Raw genomic sequence first — 18,796 nt, forward strand, 5'->3', positions numbered from 1 at the left:
TTGGCATGAATTCAGAGGTTACTCGGGTCGCTTAGAAATGTTTCAGAGACATATTCTACTCTGCATCCGCCTGGACTATTCCAGCTAGCAGATCCATTAGAAATCGCCGTGGAACGACATGATTTCCGGCGTACCAACCCAGGTGATTCAAAAGTTAGAGACCAAAACGTGTCGCCATCGGTTAAATCGCTTTCCACCCTGGCAGGAGGTATGACCGAACATCTGTCACATTTGACTATGACGTTGTAATAAATCCGCGGAAGTGTGTCAGTCGATTCAACAGACACTTTATGGAGCACCTGGAAAGTAATGCGCCGAGTAAAAGAGTTTCGTGTTGCCTTATAACTCATCCAGCCCGGATATGTACCACCGCAGTTCTCCAGTACTGAAGTTGTAGAAGTCATTCGGAAAGCACATCGTCCATAGTAAACGGCCCTGATCGGATCTCCATGATTATGTGGAAGCCAATAGGTGTACCTGGAAATGAGTATTTAACCAAGGTGCTCAATATGTCGTTAGCCATCCACATACTTCCCGAAGCCTGTTTAAAGGGCAGGGTGGTCTCGCTACAGAAACCCGGGAAGAATTAGAATACCAGATTGTGATACATGCTGTTCCCTCTTCTCTTGCAAAGACACTCGAGGCCTTACTCCTCCCGAACCTTGGATGTAGTTACCAAATTGCCGACCACCAACAAGGTTTCAGGAAGCAGCGTAGAACAATGACTGCCCTCACATCATGACTTCATATGTAAACAGAGGACTGAACCAACAATTATTTCAATAAGGATCGTCAATATTTAAATGTTCTATATTTCTTCCAACACCAAACACCATGAAATTCCAGACCAATTATTTTTCTGTATATTCATCACGTTATATTTGTAATTATGAAAAAAAAAATATATATTAAACTTTTTTAATGTAAAACACTAAATATTCCTCTTTATTATTTATTTTATTTTTTTTTATTTTCTTTCAACAAATTCTGTGTTGAGACCTACTTTTAAAGTTATTTACAAAAGATACATTTATTACTTTTCCCCTTTTTAGTGGTGTTTCGTTTAAACTTTTGCTTTTATTATGTTAAACTTGTATTCTTCTTCTTCTCGGCTTAAGAAAAACCCCAAACAATAGGTGCCATCGGTGTTACCCGTAGGTAAGTTACATCCATTACCAACCTTCATGCTATTTACCTTAATTTTATTTTTCAGCTTTCATTCCTTCACTTTTTGTATGTTAATTTATGTCTTCAGCTAAACAAATACAACCTAAGCGCTGTAAAGAACACGCAGAAAATTATCTTAAAATGTTACGGTTTAAATAAAATGGCACACCGCCATAGACACAACCACAGAATAACGTGAAAGTATTTCCAAGAAGAACGAGGAGTATAATAGTTCTTTTGCAAGTTCTATAAAAATGATTTGATTAATGTTTTGAAATGAAAGAAACGAAATGTGTAACACCTTCTTTGTGCGGTATCACGTTTAATACTTTGCAGGTTTTGTGGGAGAATATCTTTGTTGGTGGTATGTAGTATGCTATGTAATAATGTAAAATGTTTGCTATTGTAAAATATTAAAAAGGCGATTATGGGGTAAAAAAGAACAATGGGTGTCCACCAAGTGGGATATACCGTCAATTAGTTTTAACAGTTATACGTTAAAATAGTCGACCCATGTGTACCAGAAAAAATATTAGTTCGACGTGTGAATATGAATAAGAACACAAACAAAAAACTGAGTAGATTATGAAAGTAGAGCTAAAAATATGAGACATGTATCGGCATTTTTAAAGTTTACATCGGAAAGTAACCAAAGTAGGCGGTACAAGTTCAGCCCGTTCCTAGTTTTTTTTCGAAATATTCGAGTTAAGATATGTTGGAATACTTGCATTTTAGGTATATATAGTCTTTGGCAGCTTTACTGACGATATGAGCAATATTTTTGTTAAAAATTTTAACTGATGCGTCTTTTTGATCTTTTTTCGAAAATCGTTCAAAAATTCCAATAAAATGTGATCATATCAAATCCATATTATATTGTTCATCGTAAAATTTTACATTAGGTCTCAGAGTACACCAAATCTGTCAATCGTATCTAATCTCCAGAAATCTCGTAAAATTACATATACGTTTTAGTGTTGAAATCGGACTTCATCTAATTTTATTCAAAATTGTCCCCAAAAACATAATTTCAGAGAGATGACGTCAAAGAGAAAAATATTCTTCTTCAAATTTCAATATGGATCACCAAAGAAATGAAATCTCTATTTACATTATAATCATGTAAATATCAGTATTCATTTTGCTGGAAAACATGATGAAATTTCGGTACAGTGAAAATGTAGGTGTGGGCCCTTATATGCACGATTTGGCGTGGTCCAAAATAATACAATGATGGAAGTAATTCCTGCTTTTGTGACATTTACGTAATTAAGCCTAGAAATTGGCATAAATAGCTTTATCATGAATGACCATAACAAATCCAGTTATGATATAGCCATTTATGTGCAATATATAGGACTGCTATTAGCTATTTTCATCAAAAATTCGGGAATAAATTGCCATAGTTAATCATATCTATTACGTTTTTCTTAAGTATTTCGAATGTTCGTCCGACATTCTTTCTATGCATGCAAAATCTATATAAATAAAAATCAAATGTCGTTCGTTGGTAATGGCATCAGTTGAGAATAGCTGGCCCGATTTCGAAAATTCTTTCTGCAAAATGTGCGGGGTTTTTATGTTTCTTTGCGTACTTTTGCCCACTTTTACACCCACTTTTTACAATTTTTATCATTGTACAGGGATGGACCCCGGTTAAAATAGACTACAAATTTAGTTGAATTGCGGAAGGGGGGGGGGGGGTACTTCCCATATAACCTATTTCTTTAAAAATGCTATCTCAGTTGAGATCGGGTGGACCGATTTCGATAATTCTTTCTGAAGAATGTGCGCCATAACCCGGCTTGGGTTTTTATACAAAGAATATTTGACCACGCCCTCTTTTACGCCCACTTTTTTTCAATTTTTATCATTTCTACAAAAACTACTAAACCCCTTTTCCTGAAAATGCCAGGGAATGTACAGGAATGGCTCCGGTTAAAATAGGCCACAAATTAAGTTGAATTTAGGAAGGGCGGGGTACTTCCTTCGAATACGAAGTTTGCCATCCACATAGGCGCCATCTATACCTAAATGGCGGAATAAATTAAAAATTAGTTTTGATATTTTTAAATCTTTCCCCTTTAAAGTAATTCCCATCGATTGTTTAACATTTACATATTAAATATGTAATTAACAACGATTTTATTTAGTTTTTATGGGTGTACGAATATGAGCTTTGCATACTGTATATCAAAACGCGAACATATATTGAAAATATTTTGTACATAAGTTTTCTATCCGCTGAAAACTCATAGAAAAATGAATGTAAAACGTAAAAAAGTAGCCGCCGTTACATGGACACTAGAGGAAACCGATTTGTGCCCATACTATCCACTAATATAAAAAAGATTTTAGCAAAATTTTAAGAATCTACGCAATTTCCTTTAAAAGTTATTAGTAAAGTTCCGCAAAACTGCTCATATTTCGCACTGTGCGTTGGTCGCAACAACAACAACAAAGAACACCATCAAAGCAAAAATAAACTTTTTTTACCCTCCCGTCGTTGCTTCTGCGTCCTCTATTGCACTATACATACAGCTCTTTTTTTATAAAATTGTTCCGCTCTTTGAAAAAATCTTCTTTCCACCCATAAAAAATATGTTCTAACATAAAAAAATATATTGGAACCCAAATATGTTTGGATCCAAACATATATTTGTCTGCAACCAGTGCCAAACAAATATTTGCTTGGATCCAAACATTTTTCTAACATATATTTTTCTGCATGTTTAAATTTAAAAAATTAAGAAAAAATGGTTTTTATGGACTTATAATTTTTGTAATTAATCATACAGTCGAACTTCTCTATAACGATTTTTTCTCTATAACGAAGAAATATTGAAAACACAGCTTTTTTCCAGCCTATTTTTACCTATTTTAACCTCTCTATAACGAATACTTGTCTATAACGAAGGGGGTTTTTTGCACAAGTGGGATTTCTCACACAAAATAACCTCTCTATAACGATTTTTGTTTTTAAACTTTATCTAATTGATGTTTACACAATAAATGACAAACAAAGCACATTCATTCATTGAAATGCACACCAACAAGTAAAAAAAGTGTCAGTCGGCTTTGCCGAAAGATATATACCCTCAGCCAATGTAAAGTGAAACTTTCATCTACGGACAGATCGAATGTATTTAGGGTATTTTCAGAATTTTGTGGCACTTTTTGGACATTTGAAGTTGGCGACAAAAATGTGGATTAGGAATTAACTGCATTAAGACACAAATGTTGAACTTTTGTGGGGGAGGTACCCTTAGGGAGGACCGATATGGGTCATTTTAAAAGTTAAACTAAATTTTGACAAAATGGCATTCAAGTGATATTGTCCTAGCATTTTAGTAAAATTTTTTAAACATTGGGGAGAAGTTCCGGAATTTGTGGACCGGTATTGCCCCATGAAACTCAGTTTGGATAAAATATGACAAAGACCAAATATTGGACCAAATCGTGGCCGCCACATGTGGTGACATAGGGTTTTTACACCTTTCGGGCTGTTTTCCCAGGAAATATGGATTTGCCCCTGAAAAAAACTTTTACCGTCGTAATGGAGGTAGCGAATGCAAATCGCTTCAACAGAAATCAAAGTGATTTGAGAGCAGGTCTTAAAGTGAACTTATCCGAAATTTTGTGTGGGAGGTACCAGAAGGAGTAGACAAATATAGTCCATATTCGAACCTGATCTATATCTGGTAGATATATTAGGATGTGCAGAGTATGGATTACATCGGTCACTCCCTTCAAGAGTTATCGTGCGCACAATTTTTCCGAACATTTTTGAACTTTTGTGGGGGAGGTACCTGAAGGAGTGGACCGATATGATTTATTTTCGAACTTAAACTAAGTTTGCACAAAATATTACGAAGGCCACATTTTGGACCGAAACGGTAGATCCGTTCGAGAGTTACCTTACGCTCCAACCACTACACACGGTGTCATAGGGGTTTTTTGCACCTTTCAGGCTATTTTCTCAGGAAGTATGGACTTGCCCCGGATTTGTACCGTCGTATTTGTATAAGTTGCTACAACAAAAATCAAAGCGATTCGGGAGCAGGCCCTATACTGAATTTTACGAAATTTTGTGTGGACCGATTGAGTCCATGTTGAAACCTTATCTAAATCTGGTACACATTTCACGATGTGCAAAGTATGGACCTCATCGGTTACTCCCTTCAAGAGTTATCGTGCGCACAAATTTTCCGAACATTTTTGTGGGGGAGGTACCTGAAGGTGTAGACCGATATGGCCCATCTTCGAACTTAAACTAAGTTTGGACAAAATATTACGATAGCCAAATGTTGGACCAAATTGGCTCATCCGTTTGGGAGTTATGTGCGCACCAGCCAGCCAGACAGACAGACGGACATTGCTAAATCGACTCCAAATTGTCTGAAACACATTTCGTCCAAACATACTTGGGGTCTAAAACCATTATTTCGATGAGGCACATTTTGCCAGTATGAAAGTGTATATACCCTTTCTAGCCTAAACTCATTTATTACCGCTTTTAGAATGATAAGTACCTAGTTCATCGGAAATTAGATATCTAAAGCGAAACAACTGACCATTGTTTTAAAAATGCTGTTTTTCATAGAACAGCTGTAGAAGGTGCTGATATTGAGAAAAAATAATATTTCTTTTGTAGCAATACGTAAAAAATTAAAATTGAACGGTTGAAGACCATTTTAATGTGATACTTTAACTATAAATGATCCTTTTTACATTGCAAATTGTGAAAACTTTGATAAAGCAAAGTGGCAAAATCAAAAACAAATGAAAATAATTTCTTATTCCACTCCTAAATAAAAATGCAATTTATGTTTATTCATATACACACGTTTGTTTCCTTATTTGCCATGTATGTAGGTCAAATTAACCATTTTGCCTTGGTTTCTCTATAACGAATTTTCTTTATAACGTAGTAATTCTTCGGTCCCCAAGTGCTTCGTTATAGAGAAGTTCGACTGTAGTTTAATACAAAAAAATTTCAAGAAAGTTGTTGATTAAAATTGTTTTTACTGAGCAAACTGTTTTTCTATTTTGTATGAGATAGTCCCAATTTACATTAGGCGAGTTTACTTGCAGCAATTGTCAGTTTGTAGGTGAGAGAGGGTGCTGAGAGGCAAAGGGTTACCATATGCCTCAACTCTCTCTCCTACAAAATGACAATTGCCGCAAGTAAACTCGCCCAATGTAAATTGGGACATAGCTGATAAAAAATAAAATATAATAAAAAAGTTTTTTTTCTATTTGGACCAATATTAAAGAAGTTATGAGTATTTCTTTGCATATAGTTTTTACAGAATTTGACTTGTTCAAGGCGTGGGAATCGTTTCATATTTCTTTTTATTTGGAGCAAGCGTTAGACAAAATATGGTAAGTATTGACGGGAAGATCTGGTCTGGTAGTTGTTTTTCTCCTAAAATAACCTCTGTCAAATTTATTGCCTAGTATTTTTGATATTTTTGTATCACAGAATTTTTTACACAATACTTTAATAAATGTGTAACATAGCTAGAAGAGTATCAATGCAGGTCGTTAAAATAACAAAGAGGGGAATATTTTAACTATCGAACTTATATAACCGTCGTTTACCCCCTCATAGCAACATCATAAGACTTCTTTATCAACGAACACTTTCACCATGTTTTATTTCACTGCATGCCTGGGAAATAAGGTCACGCTGAGATTTAATAGTGTCCTCATGCTTGTTGTTCTCCCAAGGTGCATAACTCTAATAAATCAGTTTTAAGAATCCTAAACCAACCCCTCCATAAAACCCCATGAAAACAAAACATAAATTATGGAAGTTTTGGCGGTGGTGTCCTCAGCTGCGGTTATTGTTTTTCATTACTACATAGAATGCCAAGAAAAAAAACTGAAAACAACTTATTTAAAGGGTTTTCAATGGGCCAAAAATTGCAGGAAGAGAAAGAAAGAGGCGGGCATATAAGCTAGTACTTTTTTGGGATATCATAATGATTGGGATACACTAAGTGCCCGACGCATTTAGGCGTTTAATAACACAGCTATTTTCTGCATATAATTAAAATAAAAAAAATATTCCAAAAAAGGTCCTTGGTCTGTTACAGACATTTTCCGTTTTTTTTGTCTATTTTTTATTTGTGTGTGTTTAATAGACACCATAATGAAAGCTTTAATAAATGTTTTGCCATAATTAAACACCAAAAACTAGACAAAAGCACACAACAACACTGGTAATGTATCATTTTCTTTTCCGATGGCTTAGTTTATGCAGAGCCTCCCCCATTCTTTTTCAAAAATTGTTTCGGTTTGAGGAATATTTTAATATCATGGCCACAGCTTTTAGGGTGCTTTTGTTTGTTTCCTTTCGCCTCGGTTTTTCACACACACCCACACACACATAGCCACCACATGAAAAGAAGGCTATTAAATGGCTGCGGTTTTTAGCCATATTGGTCGACAAACAATTCATGGAATGAAAGAAAGAAAAACAACTGGGAAAAAAAGGCCCACAGCATTAATTTCAAAATGTGTGTGTAATTTCGAAGCGTGGGTTACAAATTTGACTCTTAATTGTACTGAAATTAAGACTCATTTTTTTAAAAAGTACACATTAACATTTTAACACCATCACTTTGCGGCAATTCGTCACTATGACAAGAAAAAGAGAGAGAAAAAATAAACGTAACAGGCAGGACAAGAAACATAAATCAGACCTCAGTAAAATGTTGTGAAGGGTTCTTTCAAACCAACATCCATCCCCCTATTTGTATGACACTTTAATTACATAAAGGGGTTGTACCGTTGTGTATTTACACGCTCGATAAAGTCAATATTTGAAGTATGAATTCCTCAAAGCTGAAAAGGCAGTGCTGTGGTTAAAGATAAACACAACGTGGACACCAGTTCGATCAATTGGTGGTATATCACAACTGGTCAATTGGTACAAATAACAGTGGGGGAGTCTTATAGGCTTATTTTCTAGTGTGGTTATAAATATATTGTCCTGTTCCAGAACTTACCGTTTATCCATAATAACGATATAAACTTGGATTGGGCTTTGGACTAGTTACCCACCCTACAAAAAACATCGTATTATGAAAATGCAAATAAGAATAAGAAAAACAAAACCCTTCAAATTTGACGACGCCCGCAAACGTTGTTAGGACCATGATCTGCGAATCTACACCTGGAATGTACGGACTCTTCACAGGGCAGGTACAGTTTGCACACACGCACAGTGGTCCCACTTGTATGGAAAGGAGTGCCAAAAATAGTTCTAATCGAGTTAACACCTCGAAATTTTAAGCATAGTTTTATAACGAGCCCAAAAGGGAGAAAAACAAATTTAATGGATTTAGGTCCACATTTGGGTGTAGCCCCAATATAAAGGTAACCCCCGATTTTTTATATTTTGACGATTTTAGCCAAATTTTCCAGTCGATTTGGCTGTAGTTTTGCATTTTGTAATCTGAGGGAACAACATACTACCTTGCAAGAAATATTCAATATAGGTCCACGTTTAGGTATAGCTCCCATATAAACGTACCTCCCTATATTCGGTATTTTGACGATTTTAGCCAGATTTTCTAACCGAGTTGGCTGTAATTTTGTATTTTGACTTCGGAGGGAAGATCATACGTCCGTGCAAAAAATGTTCAATATAGGTCCAAGTTTAGGTATAGCTCCCATATAAACGTACCTCCCGATATTCGGTATTTTGACGATTTTAGCCAAATTTTCCAACCGATTTGGCTGTAATTTTGCATTTTAAGTTCTGAGGGAACACCATACCTCCTTGCAAAAAATTGTCAATATAGGTCCTTGTTTCGGTATAGCTCCCATATAAACGTACCTCCCGATTTTCGCAATTTTGGCGATTTTACAGTCGTGGTATAAATGGAATAACTTACAGGGTGGCAGATGGTGGCAGCTGGATTTCTTTTTATCGTAAACTAGAGACCTTCCCCTGTATTTAAAAAAAAATATGGACTTGCCCTTACGGGGCCAACATTAGTAAAACTCAACATAATTTTATAGCAATGATATTAAAAATAGCACAAAAAGTAATTTAGAAAGAATTTATTTTTAAGGAACTTAGAAAACGAATTTTGAATTTGTCTATACGTTTCATTTTGGAAATTACACATTTACCTCTTAATTTTTTATAATTTCACTCATAAGCTACAATTACTTTGCGGATCTTTTTTTCGTTTTTAAGGTACCACATACAAATCTCAAATTCTTCGACTTAACTTGGCATATTACCGCTGTAAATTGGCAAAAATAATACTGAATAATAAAAATTTAATGTGTTTAGAGAATATTTATTTCAATCGCAATCAAATTGTCGACATGAATTTTTCGATTTTTGTCCACGGGCGGAACCACAGTGACACGGAGGAAAAAAGGCCTCTCTAACATATGTCCTAAACATATGTATTTTGCACCAAACATATATTTTTTTTGTAACCAGTCCCAAACATAAGATGTGTTTGGGTCCTGGAAACAAATGTATGTTTCCGTGCAAACAAATATTTGTTTGGGTACAAACAAAAACAAAAAAAATCCAAAGAAATACATAACAGACTTTAACAAAAGAAAAGCGGAATGAAATAATTTATATAAAGTCACACTTTTAAAAAGAACAGAAATATATACACGCACAAAAAAAGGCCTCTCTAACATATGTCTCAAACATATTTTGCAGCAAACATACATATGTTTGCAACAGTCCCAAACATAATATATGTTTGGGTCTGCAATCAAATATATGTTTGGGTGCAAAGATATTTATGTTTGGGTGCAAAGATATATATGTTTGGGTGAAAACAATTTTATGTTTGGGTGCAAAAAAATACAAACCCAAAAGGTACAAAAAAAACAAACACATGTACCAGTGGGCGCTTACTGAGAGCCAGGGAGCGTAAAATTCAATGTAAAACACTTTAAAATGTGTGCTCACTTGCTCTCAGTAAGAACTCACTGGCTATCTCTATAGTATACACACAAATGTTGTGGTTTTTTTTTGAAAGGCAAAAGAACAACATACACATAGGTACATAAAAAATTCCAAAGAAATACATAACACACTTTAATAAAAGAAAAACTGATTGAAATAATTTGTAAATAGTCACACTTTTAAAAAGGAAAAAAAATATAGAAACGTAGTTGAACACTTCTCCTTAGTTGTGAAATAAAACAAATTGTCCTCATAGTTGAAATCATCAGCGGGGATCGGCATCTAGAATCAAATGATTATGTAATGTAATAAATAAATATGGATATGCCATATTTCAAATATACATAAGTATGTATGTAATTACCAATATTAATTACGATTTCTTCCTTGTCCAATAACATATTTCCATTCACCTTATTGATTCAATTATAAAATTTCCAATTATAAAATGTATTGGGCATTTAATTTACTAAAAAGCACAATTTCTTGAAGAAAACACAAAACACTGATTTATTCACTCCCTTTACCGTCTTGACTCTACAAAGGCAACTAAAACACTGAAGAAAGAAAAAAAATATAATTCATAACATTTCTTCTTTTCTTCTTCGCCAGCTAAGATGGTTAACAACAACAAAACAAGAAACACACGAGTTTGACGCATACATGCCACCAAAGCCCCCTTCTTCGCTTCTACGTCTTCTATTATACAATACCCACAGCCGCGAGAGCACTGTTATTGCTCTCGTTGACAAACATCCTCTCTCCACCCATGAAAAAAATGTTCTAACATAAAAAATATGTTTTACCCAAACATATCAAATTGAGATATGTTACAAAATGTTGCAAACATATATTTGTTTGCAACCGGTCCCAAACATATATTTGTTTGGATCCAAACATATTTCTAACATAAATTTTTCTGCGTGTAGAAACATCGTTGAACGCTTCTCCTTAGTTGTGAAATAAAACATATTTTCCTCAAAGTTAAAATCATCAGCGGGAAATCGGAAGACGTGGACCTATACTGATAATTCTTTTCTGGAACATTTTATAACCCCATGAGAGACTAAATAACAAATGTCAGTCATTTCGGTGGGATATTAACGTCACATCCTTCACAATTATGAAAATCGGGAGGTACCGTTCTATGGGGGCTATATCGAAACGTATATTTATACCGACGAAATACCAAATCTCAGCCATTTCTGTTTTTTGTTGTGGCCACAACCCTCAAAAAAAGGAAAATTGGGAGGTACCGTTCTATGGGGGCTATATGAAGGCGTGGATCTATACCGACAAATTTCATATGGAAAGTTTTATAACTCAAATGAGGACTTAATACCAAATTTCAGCAATATCGGAGAAATATTGAGGCCACAACCTTCAAAATACCGGAAATCGGGAGGTACCGTTCTTTGGGGCTATATGAAGGCGTGGACCCATACCAACAAAATTCTGGGTGAAATTTTTATATTCCCAACGAAGGCTAAGTACCAAATTTCAGCCATTTCGATGTGATAACGAAGCTAAAACCTTCAAAATACCGAAAATCGGGTGGTAGGGTTCTATGGGGGCTGTTTTAAGGCGTGGGCCTGTACCAAAAAAATCTGTGGGAAAGTTTTTTACCCGAACGAAGACTAAATACCAAATTTCAGCCATTTCAATGGATTATTGTGGCCATAACCTTCAAAATACCGAAAATCGGGAGGTATCGTTCTATGCGGGATATATGAAGGCGTGGACCTGTACCGAAAAATTTCTGGGGGAAAGTTTCGTACCCCCAACGAAGTATAAATACCAAATTTCAGCCATTTTGGAGTGATATTGAGACTACAGCTTCAAAATACCGAAAATCGGGAGGTACCGTTCTATGGGGGCTATATGAAGGCGTGGACCCATACCAACAAAAATCGGGGGGAAAGTTTTATACCACAAATGAACAGTTAGTACCAAATTTCAGCCATTACGGTGTGATAATGAAGCTAAAACCTTCAAAATACCGAAAATCGAGTGGTACCGTTCTATGGGCGCTATATCAAAACGTGGACCGATGTAGCCCATTTGCAATACTAAACATCCTAGGAGTAATAGAAACTTTTTTACCAAATTTGAAAAGCTCTATCTTAAAAATTGGGAGCTGTATCTTGATTTCAACAGATGTACGGACGGACGGACGAATATATATACTTTATAGGGTCTCCGATGAATATTTCGATGTGTTACAAACGGAATGACAAATTTAATTATACCCTCTATATTATGATTGAGGGTATAATAAATAGGTACATCCATATTTCAAATATACATATCGTCACAATAAATGCCCGAAGACGTAATCCACATGAAAATCGAAATAAGTGTTTTGATGGAATCTGATACTACATAAAGCTAAAATACATGCTCTGGAAAAATTTCAAGTTTCTACGTTCAAAAATAACGATCCGATTCAAGAAATGGCATTTCGGAAAATGGGATAACATTGCTGATGTTGTTGTTATGACGGATCCCAAAACCAAGCGTTTTTGCGGTTTCAGTTTCATTACTTACTTCAATTACTCTCTTTGACAAAAATCCTCTCTCTACCAAAAAAAAAAAGATATTCAAACATAAAAAATCTGTTGGTACCCAAACAAAATAATTGTTTGGACACAAACAAATTATGTTTGGATCCAAACATATATTTGTTTGCAACCAGTCCCAAGCAAATATTTGTTTGGATCCAAACATATGTCTAACATATATTTTTCTGCGTGCACTTACACATGTACTTTGTAAGTACAAAGCTGATGTTATCGCTCTAAAGCACAGTGGATCCACATGTATGGAGAAAGTGTTCAAAAATATTTCCAGTGTAAATATCAGGCTAATGCGCTGGTTACAGCTTTGTGCTGCTGCGAAGATTATTTTAAGAAACAATGGGCGCAGCATTCTCCCCTCTTGCCCCTCTGGAGGGGGTATAAGGTATGAATTGTTTTAGCGGTTAAAAGACCGATATTTTTGTCTGAAAAGTGGTAAATTTTTTAATACAGATCTTATAGCATTTTTCCTCGGAGAAACATACCACCCACGTAAGTTATATTTGGAAGAAGAATTCTTGACCTTTCCATTGATGCCAATTATGATAATGTATGTGTTCAGATAACAGAGTTATCTCCCAATATACCCATAGAAACCATATTCTAAGGCAGCTTTGGTCTGCGACCTTTTTTATTTTATTGACATGTCTGAAGAGCATTTTAAACATTCTTCTTCCTTTCCCCTCTGGAGGGGGTATACGGTAAGAATTGTTTTATGCTGTTAATACAAAATGACACGAACAAAGGTCCCGATTATCTTATGATGCAAAAATAGGCTTGGGAAAAGAAAACAATTCCAAAACAACATAAAATCCAACCAATTTAGCGGATTTAAAAAATCAACATTTTTGTCTGAAAATTGGTCAAATTTTTAATATAGATCTTATAGCGTTATTCCTGGAAAGCACCTACCACCAACGTAAGACTAATTTGGAAGAAGATTTCATCATCTTGCCACTGATACCAATTATGTTAATGTACGTGGTCAGATAACAGAGTTATGCGCTAATATATCCATAGAAACCCTATTCTAGGGCAGCTTTAGTCAGCGGCCCACCATTTATAGTCTGGCACTAGATGGCAGCTGATTTTAATACTGAATAATCTTAAACCAATGACCTACTTTGGAAAATTATTCCCGAGGTGGGCACTGGTGGGCATCATGACTCAAACCTTAGGTCAAATTTAAGTATTTGATCGAATTGGCATTACAAAATACACTAAGAAAATATGCAGCTAACTAGAATTCCCCAACACGCTAAAACACTATTTTTTAATGAAAACTAAGCATTACCTTCTCCTTCAAAATCCACTATAATATTTTATTTAGTTTCGCGATATTTTTAATATATTTACTTGCACTTAAAATATAGGTTGTACTCACAACAAAAAATATTAGTCAAATGTTCCAACATTAGAAGCAATTCTTAAGAAGGTCGCGTTCGAATGAAACAAAAACTAATATATTTTTAGAAAGATCCATGTGATAGCTGTCAGAGTTGCCAGATGTTGTACCAAAATTTTGACATTCATTTTTTTTATTTTTGGCCAATGTGTGGATCCATTGTGCATGGTGGGGTTAAAACAGCAAATAATCGACTGAAAAACAATAAGGTAGACGAAGCTGATGGGATGTCTGGACTTATATGGCAAAAAATCAATACGAAAGCTGAAATTATGAAAGGCTTATGATTCTAAAGTCTTTATCATGTTCGTGACTGCTATAATATTGGTTTGCTCTTCGATGGTTGTAGCCGGGCAAGTGCGTCGTATATAACTTTACTTTACTTAGTCTGGCTACACCTTCGCTGCCTAGCTATACCTTTTCCCAGGAATCCCTTTAAGAAATCGTCCATGGATTTTATTACCCTGTAACCACGACACACTTCGCTACAGTTGAATTGCGGCACAGGAGATTCGTCAATTGTAAAAACATGTTCCAAAACTTGCTCAGAAAACTTAGTTTCTATTTTCTATAGGGAATAGTTTCCCTTGTTGTCGTTGTCCATGGCAACCATTAAGTTGTCCTTAACGGATCGTTTTATTGTTGTAGAAGGATCGTTTTATTGTTGTAGAAGCCGCGGTATTATGCTTTAGTGACGTCCTCTTAGGTATTTATGTCCTCTGTCCGGGAATGTTCTCACTTGTGTATACATACATAGATGGTCGATTTGAGAGATTTTGGCTTCCTTAATTCAACAAATTTGGTATAAGTGAGCTTGTCCGCCTCATCCTGTTCGTGCAATGTACCATTGGCAGGAGTGAACGTTGATGTTTGATGCAGGTCTTTCCAAACTTCGGACGGACTTTGCTTTAGACCCTCCATCATAGTATGGTAATTAGTTTAGCATCCGCAATAATTGAGCTACAACGCTATGTTTTTGCACTAGAATGTATTTTTTACATTGGTTCACGTTTTGGAATAGTCCACATATAACGGTACAACGATTTCAGGTATTTTGAGGTTTTTAGCTACATTTTCAGGCCAAATTAGCTACAATTTTGCATTTAGGGTTCCAAATTTCCAAAAAATTTATCTTCCAAAAATTCTCCACGTTGTGGTATAGAAACCCCATGTAACTGTACCGCTCGATTTTGGGTATTTTTAAGTTGTTAGTCGATCTAATGATCTAAAATTAGGTATTTGTGGACATTGCACAGTGGTGGCACTTACATGGGAAGGTGTGACAAAAATACTTATAAATATTATATCGAACTGAAATTGTTCTCAATGTGTCATAGTGGCCTAAAAACACTATAAGTAAAATATAGGGGTACTAGGTCCAAAATTTCGGGTGGTTGCCATGTAATGAAACATTCTGAATTAAAATATATTTTACTGTTACCAACATATTTTTCAACCGAATTTGCTGTAATCCGGTACCAAGAATTTTTAATGCATAGCAAACCTCCCTCCGAAATGTTGTCAGTATTGGTCCATTATTTGGTATACGCCCCATATGATTTTTATATCGATTTATTTAGGCAGATGTCAACCAAACCCAGCAAAAATCCTCATTACAAACCTCCTTTCCCACCCATTATTTTAACAAGGGCATGTCGCGCGAAATATCTGGTTATTTTGTAACCACTGAACAAAGTAGTATGTAACCACTGAAATAAGTAGATACTGAGTAGATTCTGACTACTTATTTCAGTGGTTACAAAATAACCAGATATTTCGCGCGACATGCCCTTGTTAAAATAATGGGTGGGAAAGGAGGTTTGTAATGAGGATTTTTGCTGGGAATATTCTAAGCGAATATGTACTTATAATGAACTCAGACTTCAGAATACCATCTTATAAAGAAATGTCATATCGGTCCACTTTTGACCACAGCCTCCATATAGGGTTATCATCCTTTTCTTGGTACTTTATAAGATTTAAGCACATTTGTCGCAGAATTACTTGTAATAATGTATTTTTGGTTCTCAGTACGGGAAAAATTTCCACTTTTTAGCGTGGTCCAATATTAGGGTGTTCCAAAAATAAAATAAGTTAATTGTTAAATTGAATACCCCTTTGGTTTTTTTCTTTCGCGAGTTTTCATTACAGCTCTAAGGTATCGCTAATAGCACAAAAACCATTATATTGAAACTAAATGTAAGCAAGGGTAGTAAAATTACTTAATAATATTCCAAAAAATATAAATTCAGCAACTAAAAAAGGGAGTTAAACATTTGGTCATAAATGCGAAAACCTCAAATTTCCGCAAAAAGTCCATACAGTTTTGAAATTAACAGGCGCTAAGCTTCAGTTTGATACTAGTGGCCATTGGTGCGAATTTACATCTATGTTTAATATTTTCATTTGGACCGATATTATAACCAAAATATATGACAACCCTTGCAATTTAGAAGAATTTTCATAATTAGAAAAATTAAGCTAAGGTAATTTACTAAAAGATTCAACTTAAGTTAAGGCGTTAAAAACAGTCCTTTGTTTCATAAGTTCGCTTAGAATATAACCATTCGTTCTTATTTTTAAATAAAATTTTTTCTTCAAAATTAGTCATGTTTGTGAAGCTTTATCTCCTTAAGAACCGCGAAAAATGGAAAAATAAGTTGAGTTTCGAAAAATTTCTAATGTTTTGAAGCGATTTCAATTTTTATATTTTTAAAACGATATAATGATTTTCTTGATTTTATCGTTGGGGACATCCACTGTGCATTGGTATATCCGAAAAAATTCAATATAAGGGTATACAAATTCGGCCGGGACGATTTTTTACTTCTTGTTTTTTGACAATCATATTTCCACCTCACAGTCTCGCGACAAGACCCTCCTTCTATCTAAACAGGGCTTGGGATCCGCTACGACGAAGATACAAAATATAGACTTACCTTTAATTTAACTTTTAATAATGCTCCTGCCCACCAAACATCTCCTGTGTACGGTCATGTAGTCAGTCAATTGATATAAGTTTGACAGTCAACTTTTAGTTCGCCAGCGGATGTTTTTTTATTTGAATTGTACTGACGAGTATCTCAGCTTGGGTTGGGTGCGTTCCAACAATGAAGACATTCCGAGCTTCAAAATATCCCCTATTGCTTTACTAATTTCCAATTTATGGAATTTTATTTCCATGTCAGATATTTCTGCTTCTGTTGGACATATTCCAATGAGAGAACTTGATAATGAAACTGAACCATCTGAGCTTTAAATTATTACAAAATGTGGAATTTATGGTAAAATAACAGATTTATTGCAAAAGACCCTAAGCTATCACAATTTTAATATTTTGAAGTTTTTACTTTAATGACGAATATCCCTGCTTTTATTTGGTGTATTAAAGACATGTAAAATGCTAATAAAGGGAACTAGCAAAGCTTTCAATCAGTACCAAGTAGATGTCGACAGTAGTCAAATATAAAATTAGAATAATTGCTCAACAAACATTCCATTCCAATATAGCCTTTGCTCACTTGTTCATATTTAGTTTTTTTCTGTCACTGTCTATTTCTTCAAATCTCTTATATATTTTAGAAAAAAGAAAAAACAAGAAAATGCCTGACCATGTTAACCCCTGCATTTGTAAACATTTGTGAAGGGTTATACTTGCTGTGTTTTTTTACACCACGAAGGGTTTAATTTAAATTTAATTGATTTGCTTGGCAAATGTTTGTAATTACAAAAGTTCACATTCCATAGGCGAGTCGGAAATTCAAAACAAGTATTAAAAAACACAAAAAACGACCCGCATTTTGTTCTCGACTTAAAGGGGTAAAATAAAGTATAATACCCTATGGTGGTGTCAGAAATATATTGCTGAATTTTGGAGATATTTTAACACAGCATTACCCTTAAATTCAAACAAATTTGCGGTAAATACCAAAAAGAATTGAAAAAGCCTAAGCATTCCTGGCCAAAGGCGCGTAAGTAGTATGAGAATGAGGATACTCTTTTAATGTTTTTTTTTTATTTCATTTGATTTACAATAAAAAGTACTTCTCCTCTTCATACAGTCAAGCAAAAATATTTAATTGTGGGTATTTAAACAAAGGATGATATAATTTTTTCTGTAAACGGACAGCGAGTTGCTAATATTTAATATGCTTTTTTTTAATTTCAATAAATTCAAATGGTTTTGAAAACAAAGATAACAAATTCGTTTGACCCATACCAAAAATGCATTTAAAATCCAATTTGAAAATATTTGGTTTGAATTGTGTAATTAAATGCTCCTTAACGTTTTTTCAAGAGTTCTTCGCAATATGTACAGGAAAGTAAAAGGGTTTAATGCAGAGTGGTTTGCAGTTGTTGTTTTACACACATGGCTGTATCATTGCCGATGTGAAAGCTATTCAAATTATTTGATCAAGTCATTCTCATTGTTTTTATACCCTCAGCATTTATGCTAACGAGGGTATATACACTTTCAAAATATGCCTCATCGAAATAATGGTTTTAGACCCCAAGTATTTTTGGACGAAATGTGTTTCAGACAATTTGGAGTCGATTGAGCAATGTCCGTCCGTCTGTCTGTCTGTCTGGCTGGAGCGCACGATAACTCTCGAACGGATGAACCGATGCGGTTCAAATTTTAGCTTTCGTAATATTTTGCCCAAACTTAGTTTAAGTTCGAAGATGAGCTAT

Source organism: Musca autumnalis, unplaced genomic scaffold (genome assembly GCF_047663935.1).
Source record: "Musca autumnalis isolate F117 unplaced genomic scaffold, ASM4766393v1 scaffold_1, whole genome shotgun sequence".
In the NCBI taxonomy this organism is placed as follows: Eukaryota; Metazoa; Arthropoda; class Insecta; order Diptera; family Muscidae; genus Musca; species Musca autumnalis.